Source organism: Phyllobates terribilis, unplaced genomic scaffold (genome assembly GCF_046119375.1).
Source record: "Phyllobates terribilis strain yellow unplaced genomic scaffold, ASM4611937v1 Scaffold_4__5_contigs__length_816908805, whole genome shotgun sequence".
In the NCBI taxonomy this organism is placed as follows: domain Eukaryota; kingdom Metazoa; phylum Chordata; class Amphibia; order Anura; family Dendrobatidae; genus Phyllobates; species Phyllobates terribilis.
The window spans coordinates 490292722-490302625 of NW_027362764.1; positions in this window are offsets into that span (position 1 = coordinate 490292722).

A 9904-nucleotide genomic window follows, 5' to 3' on the forward strand; every position below is an offset into this window, starting at 1 on the left:
AGCGGGAGAGGGACGCCGGGCACGGAGCAGAGCGGTGAGGGGAACAGCGTCCCTGCCTAGCAGAGGGCAGGGACGCCGGCACTACAGTACCCCCCCCTTTAGGCCCCCCCTTTTTTAGGCCAGAGAGAAATTTAGCTAGGATGAGAGGGGCATGGATGTTCTCCCGGGGCTCCCACGTTCTCTCCTCAGGACCAAACCCCTTCCAATCTACCAGAAAAAAGGTCTTTCCTCTTACCCTTTTGGTGGCAAGAATGTTCTCTACCTCAAACTCGTCCTCAGCAGAAACCGGAGCAGGAGGCGTACCTGTAGACTTGGAAAAAGAGATAAGCACCACGGGTTTGAGGAGAGATACATGGAAGGAGTTGGGGATCCGTAAGTTGGCCGGGAGTTTCAATTTATAGGCCACCGGGTTGATCTGACTGATGACCTCCAGAGGGCCGATGAACCGAGGCCCTAACTTGTAAGAAGGTATCTTGAGTCGAACATATTTAGATGAGAGCCAGACTTTATCTCCTGGACGAAATTGTGGAGGATCCAGGCGTTTTTTGTCAGCGTGTCTTTTCATACGCTCGGATGACAGAAGGAGTGCGGACCGGGTACTCTCCCATATGGAGGAAAATTTGCTAACGAGAGACTCCGCAGCCGGGTTGTCCACAGAGGTGGAGACAGGAAAAGGAATCCGAGGATGCTGACCAAAGACTACAAAAAACGGGGATTTGGAGGAGGATTCGCTCTCGTGATTATTATAAGAGAACTCGGCCCATGGTAGGAGATCCACCCAGTCAGAATGGTGGGCATTAACGAAGTGCCGGAGGTAACTGGTCAGGTTCTGATTGATCCGCTCCACTTGACCATTGGACTGTGGGTGGTAAGCGGAAGAGAAGTCCAGGGTGACGTCTAGTAGTTTACAAGTGGCTCTCCAGAAACGTGAGGTGAACTGTACCCTACGATCCGACACGATGTGGAGGGGCAGGCCATGAAGGCGGAAGATGTGGCGGATAAAGTCTTTAGCCAGCTCGGGTGCAGACGGAAGGCCTGGCAGGGGAATAAAGTGAGCCATCTTGGAAAAGCGGTCAGCGACCACCCAAATGACCGTACAACCGGCAGAGACGGGGAGATCAGTTATAAAGTCCATTGCTATATGCTGCCAGGGGGCAGCAGGTACAGGAAGCGGAAGGAGGCGTCCGGCTGGCAGATGTCTCGGGACTTTGTTGCGGGCGCAGGACACACAGGCAGAAACAAAGTCTATTATGTCCTTGTGCAGGATAGGCCACCAATAGTGCCGGGCAATAAGCTGGAGGGTCTTTTTCTGACCGGCGTGGCCAGCTAGTTTAGACAAATGGCCCCAGTGTAGGATCTTCTCCCGATCAGGTACTGAAACAAACGTCTTACCGGGAGGGAGACGATTTAGACTCACGGGAGCCACCTGCATTACTCTGGCGGGATCGATGATATGTTTAGGTTCTTCCTCGAGATCGGACACCAGAAAGGATCGGGACAAGGCGTCTGCTTTGACGTTTTTGTCAGCCGGGCGAAAATGAAGAACAAAATCAAAACGAGCAAAAAACAAGGACCACCGGGCTTGGCGCGGGTTAAGTCTCTGGGCATGCTGGAGGTAAGCCAAGTTCTTGTGGTCAGTGTAAATTATTACCGGATGAAGAGCCCCCTCGAGTAGGTAACGCCACTCCTCCAACGCCAGTTTGATGGCCAATAACTCTCGGTCTCCTATGGAATAGTTGCGCTCAGAAGAGGAGAAGAGTTTGGAGAAGAAGCCACAAGTTACCATTCTCCCGGAAGATGATTTTTGAGTAAGTACCGCTCCGGCTCCAGAGGAGGAGGCGTCAACTTCCAGGAAGAACTGCTTGTTGCCGTCCGGGCGATGCAGCACCGGGGCGGAAGAGAAGGCCTGTTTTAGGGAAAGAAAGGCCTCCTCTGCTTCGGGCGGCCACTCTTTGGGATTAGTACCCTTACGGGTGAGTGCGGAAATTGGGGCAGTCCGGGAAGAGAAGTGCGGGATGAAGAGGCGGTAATAGTTGGCGAAGCCCAGGAACCGTTGAATAGCCTTCAACCCCTCTGGTCGGGGCCATTTCTCGATGGCAGACAGTTTCTCAGGATCCATTTGTAGGCCGGTCTGAGAGATAATGTAGCCCAGAAACGGAAGCGAGGTCTGCTCAAAGAGGCACTTCTCATATTTAGCGTAGAGATGGTTCTGCCTGAGCCTGAGCAGGACCTGACGAACGTCTCTCCGGTGAGTCTGGAGATCCGGAGAGAAGACCAAGATGTCGTCCAGGTACACCACTACGCAGGAGTAGAGAAGGTCCCGGAAGATGTCATTGACCAACTCTTGAAAGACGGCAGGAGCGTTACAGAGACCAAAGGGCATTACCAGATATTCATAGTGGCCGTCCCGGGTGTTGAATGCCGTCTTCCATTCATCCCCCTGACGGATACGAACCAGGTTGTACGCCCCACGGAGGTCCAGTTTGGTGAAGATTCTAGCCCCCCTCAGACGATCAAATAACTCCGGAATGAGCGGAAGGGGGTACTTATTTTTCACCGTGATCTGGTTAAGGCCTCTATAGTCTATACAGGGACGGAGAGAGCCGTCCTTCTTTTTGACGAAAAAGAAGCCTGCTCCCGCCGGGGAGGTGGATTTCCGAATAAATCCCCTGGCCAGATTTTCCTCAATATATTCGGACATCGACCGGGTCTCAGCAGCGGATAATGGATAAATACGCCCACGGGGAGGAGAAGTACCAGGTAACAGGTCGATAGGACAGTCGTATGGTCTATGAGGGGGTAGTGTCTCTGCCTCCTTTTTATTAAAGACATCAGCAGAAGACCAATAAGGAATCGGAAGTCCAGGTAGATTAGCTGGGGTAGGAGAAGGATGGACGGGATGAACGGGAAGCAGACAGGTCTTATGGCAGCCCTGTCCCCAGCGAAGGACTTCTCCGGTCTGCCAGTCAAGAACGGGTGCATGTTTCTGGAGCCAAGGTAGGCCTAGCAAGAGGGCGTGAGAAAGTCCAGGCAGAACATGGAAGGAGATACTTTCAGAATGCAGCATTCCCACCTGCAGAGTAATGGATTCGGTGATGAGTTGGATGGGGCGTGGTAAGAGCCCCCCATCCACGGCAGCAACAGACAAGGGTACAGCCAGAGGTTTGGTGGGGATGCGGTATTTCTCTACCAGGGACTGTGAAATAAGATTCCCGGCTGCTCCAGAGTACAGTTGGGCTAGTTCGAAATAACGGTTCTCCCCGTAGACGATTGAAACTGACAACAGCAGGGATGGAGAGGATTTATTCTTGTCTAGGTGGACCTCTCTGAGCGAACCTAGACACAGGCGTTTCCCGATCTCTCCGGGCAGGCACGGATCCGGTGCTCCTTACTGCCACAGTAGAAGCAGGTCCCCTCGGCACGACGTAAGTCCTGACGGGTCTTGACCATCTTGGTCTGGTCGACCTGCATAGGCTCAGGAGGGTGTACCTGGTTAGAGACAGAAGGAGTGACGGGTTTCTGAAAAGTAGGAGCTAGACGTGGTAACCTCCTCTCACGGGTGACCTCTTTGGCACGCTCCTGGAACCGTAGGTCAATCCGGGTGGCAAGAGTTATTAAGTCATCGAGAGTGGTAGGAATGTCCCGACCGGCAAGTTCATCTTTAATACGGCCGGACAGACCCTCCCAGAAGACGGAAACCAGAGCGTCGTTTTCCCAGGCCAGCTCCGAGGCAAGGGTACGGAACCGTATGGCATATTGGCCCACGGTGAGACTTTCCTGACGGAGGCGTAGCAACGATGATGCGGATGAGGTCTTCCGTCCGGGTTCGTCGAAGACTTTCCGGAAAGCCGTGAGAAAAGCAGGCAAGTTGGACACCAGGGGGTCTCCTCTCTCCCATAGAGGATTTAGCCAGGCCAGGGCCTCCCCGGTGAGATGGGACATGATGAATGCAATTTTGGCTCGGTCGGAGTTAAACTGGTGGGACAAAAGTTCAAAGTGCAGGGTGCACTGATTTATGAAGCCCCGAGCCAGGGCGGAGTCGCCTCCGAAGCGAGGAGGTGCAGAAAGCCGGGGTCCAGGGTAGGATACCATGGTATTAGTGGGCAGCGGAGCTGCCGGATTGCGAGACATGGCACTGGCGGAGGTTGCTGGTGGAGCAGTCAGAGTGTCCAGGCGAGTATTGACATTCCGCAGGTGACCCAGGATGGACTCCTGTTGGGACCTTTGACGGGACAGTTCATGACACAGGTCCGAGAGCGAGGGAGCTTGGGTGCCACCGGGTTCCATGGCCCGAGCAAACTGTAACGGGTCTGGGAGGCGGAACCTCAGAGCTACTATACAAGGAGGCGGTCCTTGTAAGGGAGCGGGTGGCGACCAGGGAAGACGGGCTGGAAGTCTCAGCAGGTGAACGGGACAGTCTCTGAGTGAACGGGACAGTCTCTGAGTGAACGGGACAGTCTCTGAGTGAACGGGCTGGAGGTCACGGCAAGTGACCGGGGCAGTCTCTAGGTATAGGGTTGGTACGACCTGTGGCGGCTGAAGATAGACGTGAGCTCCCAGGTGAGCAGGCGAGAGTCTCTGGATGAACGGGTGGTCACAGCATGTGACGGCGGAGCCTCCAGGAAGACCAGCAGACAGGCGAGAGATGAGCGCTCCCAGGTGAGCGGGCAGAAGTCTCTGGACAGGCGGGTGGTCACAGCACGTGACGGCAGAGCCTCCGGGTAGGCAAACAGACAGGTAGCAGAAGAGCGCTCCCAGGTGAGCGGGCAGGAGTCACTGGACAGGCAGGTGGTCACAGCACGTGACGGCGGAGCCTCCAGGTAGGCTAGCAGGCAGATAGCAGATGTGCGCTCCCAGGTGAGCGGGCAAGCTGGTCCATAGACAGACTGACAGGAGTTGGAAGGCAGACCGTCGGACCTCAGGCAGGCAGGCAGGTAGCTGATGTGTGCTCCCAGGTGAGCGGGCAGGCTGGTCCTTAGACAGACTGACAGGATTAGTAAGGCAGACCGTCGGACCTCAGACAAGCTGGCAGGTATCTGATGTGCGCTCCCAGGTGAGCGGGCAGGCTGGTCCTTAGACAGACTGACAGGATTAGTAAGGCAGACCGTCGGACCTCAGACTAGCAGGCAGGTAGCAAGTAATCAGGCAGGAATCTGGCAGGTAACTGGCAATGGGACCTGAGGGCTGAAGCACAGGTGAGACACAGGTGCAAACAACATTGCTCGGGCACCTCCATTTTGGAGGAGGTGCCTTATATACTGTAAAGTCCTCCGGCCATTGGCCGGGGACTCCTTAGGACGGCGCGCGCGGCCCCTTTAAGAGGGAGGGAGGACGCGCGCGCGTGCCCTAAGCACAGTGGCCGGGAAGGAGCGCGCGCTGCCAGCAGAGCGGGAGAGGGACGCCGGGCACGGCGCAGAGCGGTGAGGGGAACAGCGTCCCTGCCTAGCAGAGGGCAGGGACGCCGGCACTACAACCCCCATCATTACACTGAAGACCGGTTCCGAGTGCCCCAAGGCCCAGGGGGTGAGTCAGCTTTCGTGTAGTCGGCAGGATCGTGACCGCCACAAACGGGTATTGCGCGCCTGAAAAGAGACTGTTTCACTGTATTAAAAATGGACGCCATAATGTGCGCACCAAAAGACAACAGGAAGCCACCTCCCATCGTGGGCCAGGTCCCAGAATGGCGCCAAAGAAGGAGCCCACCCCCAACAGCCATGAGTGCGGCTGTGGAGATGTCCATCAAGGTGGGGCGGCTGCCCCTGAAAGTGATTGTCAGCAGATTGCCCCAAGACCACCCCCAATGGGGGCGGAAAGAGAAGAAAACTGCGGGGCCGGGTGTGGTTTGGATCAGTCTCACCGGACCACACCCGGAGATGGAGAGAGAAGCCAGCTCTAGTACTTTGGCGAGGGCCCTGCTACAGGCTGAACCACCATGCAGCTTCACGGAACTGCTAGCACAGCTCCCCAAGGAAGACCCGGAGTATGTGCGGGCTGCGCTGGAGGAGTTGGACCGGAGGATGGTCCGGGCGGACGCGCTGGGTGGAAGGAAGAGATGGCCCGGTGGACCGTGATCCAGCAGCAGGAGGCGCCGCCGGCACCCAGCAGCACGCCTGCCTCCGTGGGCGGTGAAAACAGAACGGAGGCCGAGGACGACGCCGCGGAGGACGCCGCAACAGCAGAGGCAGGTAACGGAGACGCCCTTACCCCGAGTCCTGGGGCCGCCGACCTGCCCCTACGTCCTGTTGCGGAGCCCGAAGCACCTGAAACTGCCACCGTCACCGCGCCTCCACCGCTACCAACCGGTCCCCAGGCCATCGACACCGTCAGCGAGCCCCGCCCCGAGCCGTGCCCTCTGACCCCGGGCGCGATCAGGAGACAACCATCGCAGGCCTGGTCGCAAGGCCTAGTGCCCCCGGGCGACGCTGCTCCGCCAGCGCCCCCTGCCTCTGCTGTGCCACCCCCGGGTGCGACCAGAAAACGACCACCGCAGGCCTGGTCGCAAGGCCGAATACCTCCGGGCGCCACTAACCCGCTCACGCCCCCGGCCTCTACGATACCACCCCTGGGCGCGGATCTGTTCGCCCAGCACACCGGTCGGGATGGGCTCCCTTTCATCTGGCCCCCCGGATATGTTAACCCCCGCCTTCAGAGGAGCCTGTCCGCGGAGGCCGGAGCCCCGCCTGAACCTCTGATACCTGCTCCGGACCCTCTGGAAATCTCCCAGCCCCCGATGGAGGACGCTCAGTATGAGTGGGACCCGACCGGGGAGGACCTGATCGGGTTCGTACAAGAAACGCGGGCGGCCGCAGCCCGCCGACGGGAGTCCTGCTGCCAGCAGTTGGTGATGTTCGAGAGGGAGCAGCGGGAGCGGCACGTAAAACAGGAAAAGTTGCAAGTTCAAAGTGCGGAGCAGAAAATGCGAACAAGGCGAGACCCCCGAGCTGCCCGCGGTCCCCGAGCCATCGGGACTGTCGTAAAATTGAAATGGAGCACGGCTGGGAATTCATCAGGGACCCAGACACGATCAGTGATGTGTTCGTGACCCGAAGGGACGTGGAAAGCCACCTGCCGGAGGGTCATCGTGGACGAGATTTGTATCCGGGAGATGTGGTGTCCTACACCCGACACCAAGGCGTGAAGGGGTGGTACGCCCTCCACGTCCATAGAGTAGTAGAGGAGGAGGAACAGCACTACTCAGATCCAGAGTACCAAGAGGACCCGGACGAGTCTGAAGATCGTCACCATGAGGAGCAAGGCGCGGCTGGAGGGTATCGCTACCAGTGAACAGTGGCATACCATTGTATATAGTTACCCGACAGAGTACGTGGGACTGTTTCAGATTTGAGTGTGGTCCCCGTTGGGACTGTTACCTGCTAAAGTTGTCCCCTTCCCCAAGTTACCTGGCTGAGGACTGAGAACAGCCGCCCCTTTTCCTTAACCTGGCTGAGGACTGAGAGCAGCCATCCCCTTCCTAAACTGGCCGAGGACTGAGAACGGCCGTCCCTGTAAATAGCTGGGCTTCCTAAAGCGCCCCCTATTGGTTTTATAAAAGAACTGCAATGTCTACCTCAAGACAAGTTTGCTAGAGTGTTGCACCTTTAAGAAGAATGAACACCTGGTCGCAAGTTGCACCGCGGCCAGGGCACAAGAATATGTTTTACTTGAAAATGTTTTATATGAAGAGTTTTATATGCTGCTATATGATAATGACAATGTTTTATATGACAAAAGAGTTCCGGTAGTATTAACAATGACAAAGAAAAGTGTTTCCCATAAATTGAATTGAACAATGTCATCCGTTTTCTAATGTGAAAAGTTTTGAAAAAGTTGTGCATGTCTTGTAATCAAATGTCTTTACTCTTTTCCAGCCCAAGGACGTGCTGTGGTTTACCGGGGGGAATGTAGCGCCCCGAGGGTTCGGCCGCTACAGGGGTATTGCACCTCTGCCAGAGGTGTGATATTCCACTCCCGGGTAAGGATGAAGTATGGACCAGGGCTCAGTTAGCTGCATGCATCACACACACCCTATTTCCGGGGGTCAGCTCAACGGTGCTCCCATTTATACAGTAATGCAGGCACGACAGACCATGTCCCTGGCTGGAGTGGGGAGGGGGGAGGAAAACCCAGTGATGTAGGAGCAAAAGGGGACGGTTTCTGAGTATAGGTAGGAGCTCATTGGGTGCTGGTCACCTGAGCTCACTCTCAGAGGGGAGGTATAAAAGGTGGGCACCATCTTAGGACAGAAGTCAAGTCAGTTCAGAGTGAGAGGGGAAGACAGGGAGTGGAGGCTCTGTAGGAGCTTTGCTCAAAGGCAGGCCTAGGGTGAAGGCCGGAGCCTGGGAGGAGAAGGAGACGTAGGCCTGGAGAAGAGGCCGAGGGAAGGAGGAGAAGAAGGAACAGGAAAGGAGAAGAAGTGACAGAGAAACAGAAGGGCTCAGAAACAAGAAGGCAGAGGGGACCCTAAGGACCAACGTGAAAATGGGTCACGGGTCAGGCAAGAAAAGGGTACCGGATCCCAAATTGGTGGAGGTAAATTATCCCTCAGCCAAGAACCGGAGGTCGTGATCATCACTTGGTGTGACCCCCTGCTAAACCTTGCTAGGAAGGCACCATATAGGATAGCGGGAAACGGGGCCCACGTTTACCCGCATAGATCCGCCGCAGCTGGACAAAAGCTTGGTCACTGCTGGGGCACGAGCCAGACTAAGGATAGAAGGGAGTCCTGTGCCATACTCCTGAATTGCCTGGGGGTTGACCGAGCCCCTCACCTGGTGGACGCAGCACGGCTTGGGCAGTCACTACCTGTTCAGAAGTGGCTTGGAGTATACGAACTGTGAGTAAAAGTGAGTAAAAGACCCTGGACTGCAACACGTTGTCTTTGTGCTTCTTACTTCGCCAGCACTAACGGTACTGGGACTCCCTGCACCATCACCCCCATCATCTACCCCTCGCTGCCCTGAGGCTACACTCCTCCCGTGGGGAGTCGTACTATTCCCTGCTGCACCCACAACACCAGCCTCAGCGGTCTGCACTTCAGCGGCGGTTAGCCCTGACCGCAATCCACGGGTGGCGTAGTCGGACATTGCAAAGCACATAGTAGACTACCACTGGTCTGACCACCCTGAGCCACGGACCGGGTTGCCACTACTACCCCCATCATTACACTGAAGCCCGGTTCCGAGTGCCCCAAGGCCCAGGGGGTGAGTCACGTCACACCTTTGACGGTTAGTATTTACTGTTTTTATTCATCTCAATTGTTTTTTTAGCTTGTTTTATGAATAGCTAGTGCTAAATTTGTGGATTTGTCATAGAAGGTTTTGTTAGAAATAAGAGTGTGCTTCTCAGGCACATTGCGCCCTAACACATATTCTCTCTCTTGCTTCAGCTTTTCTTCTGAAATGGCGAGGAGAATATTTGACTTGTCAAATGCCCTTCATGTTGAGCAAGTGCAAAATATACTGCTTGATGATGATGAGACAGACCCCTTACAGCTAGAAGATTTAGGGAAAAAAAGTGACATTGATTCAGAAGATGATGTGGAAGAATGTCCAGATGTGTCTGATACAGATCAAGATGGAGAGAGTGAGGAGGATCCTCAAGACATAGAAACATATTATTTGGGCAAAGATAAAACAACAAAATGGATAAAAAAGCCACCCCCTAAAAGTTCTCGCACACGCTTGCATAACATTTTGAGCCACCTTCCTGGTGTCATAGGAACTGCAAGGAATGCTAAAAATGAAATGGAATGCTGGAACTGTTTATTCACTGATGACATTCTGGTCACAATTGTGACATATACAAATCAGTACATGGACACCATAAGGGACAGTTTCATTAGAAAGCGAGATGTCAACCCTATTGATGTAATTGAACTGAGGGCATTTATTGGTTTGCTATATCT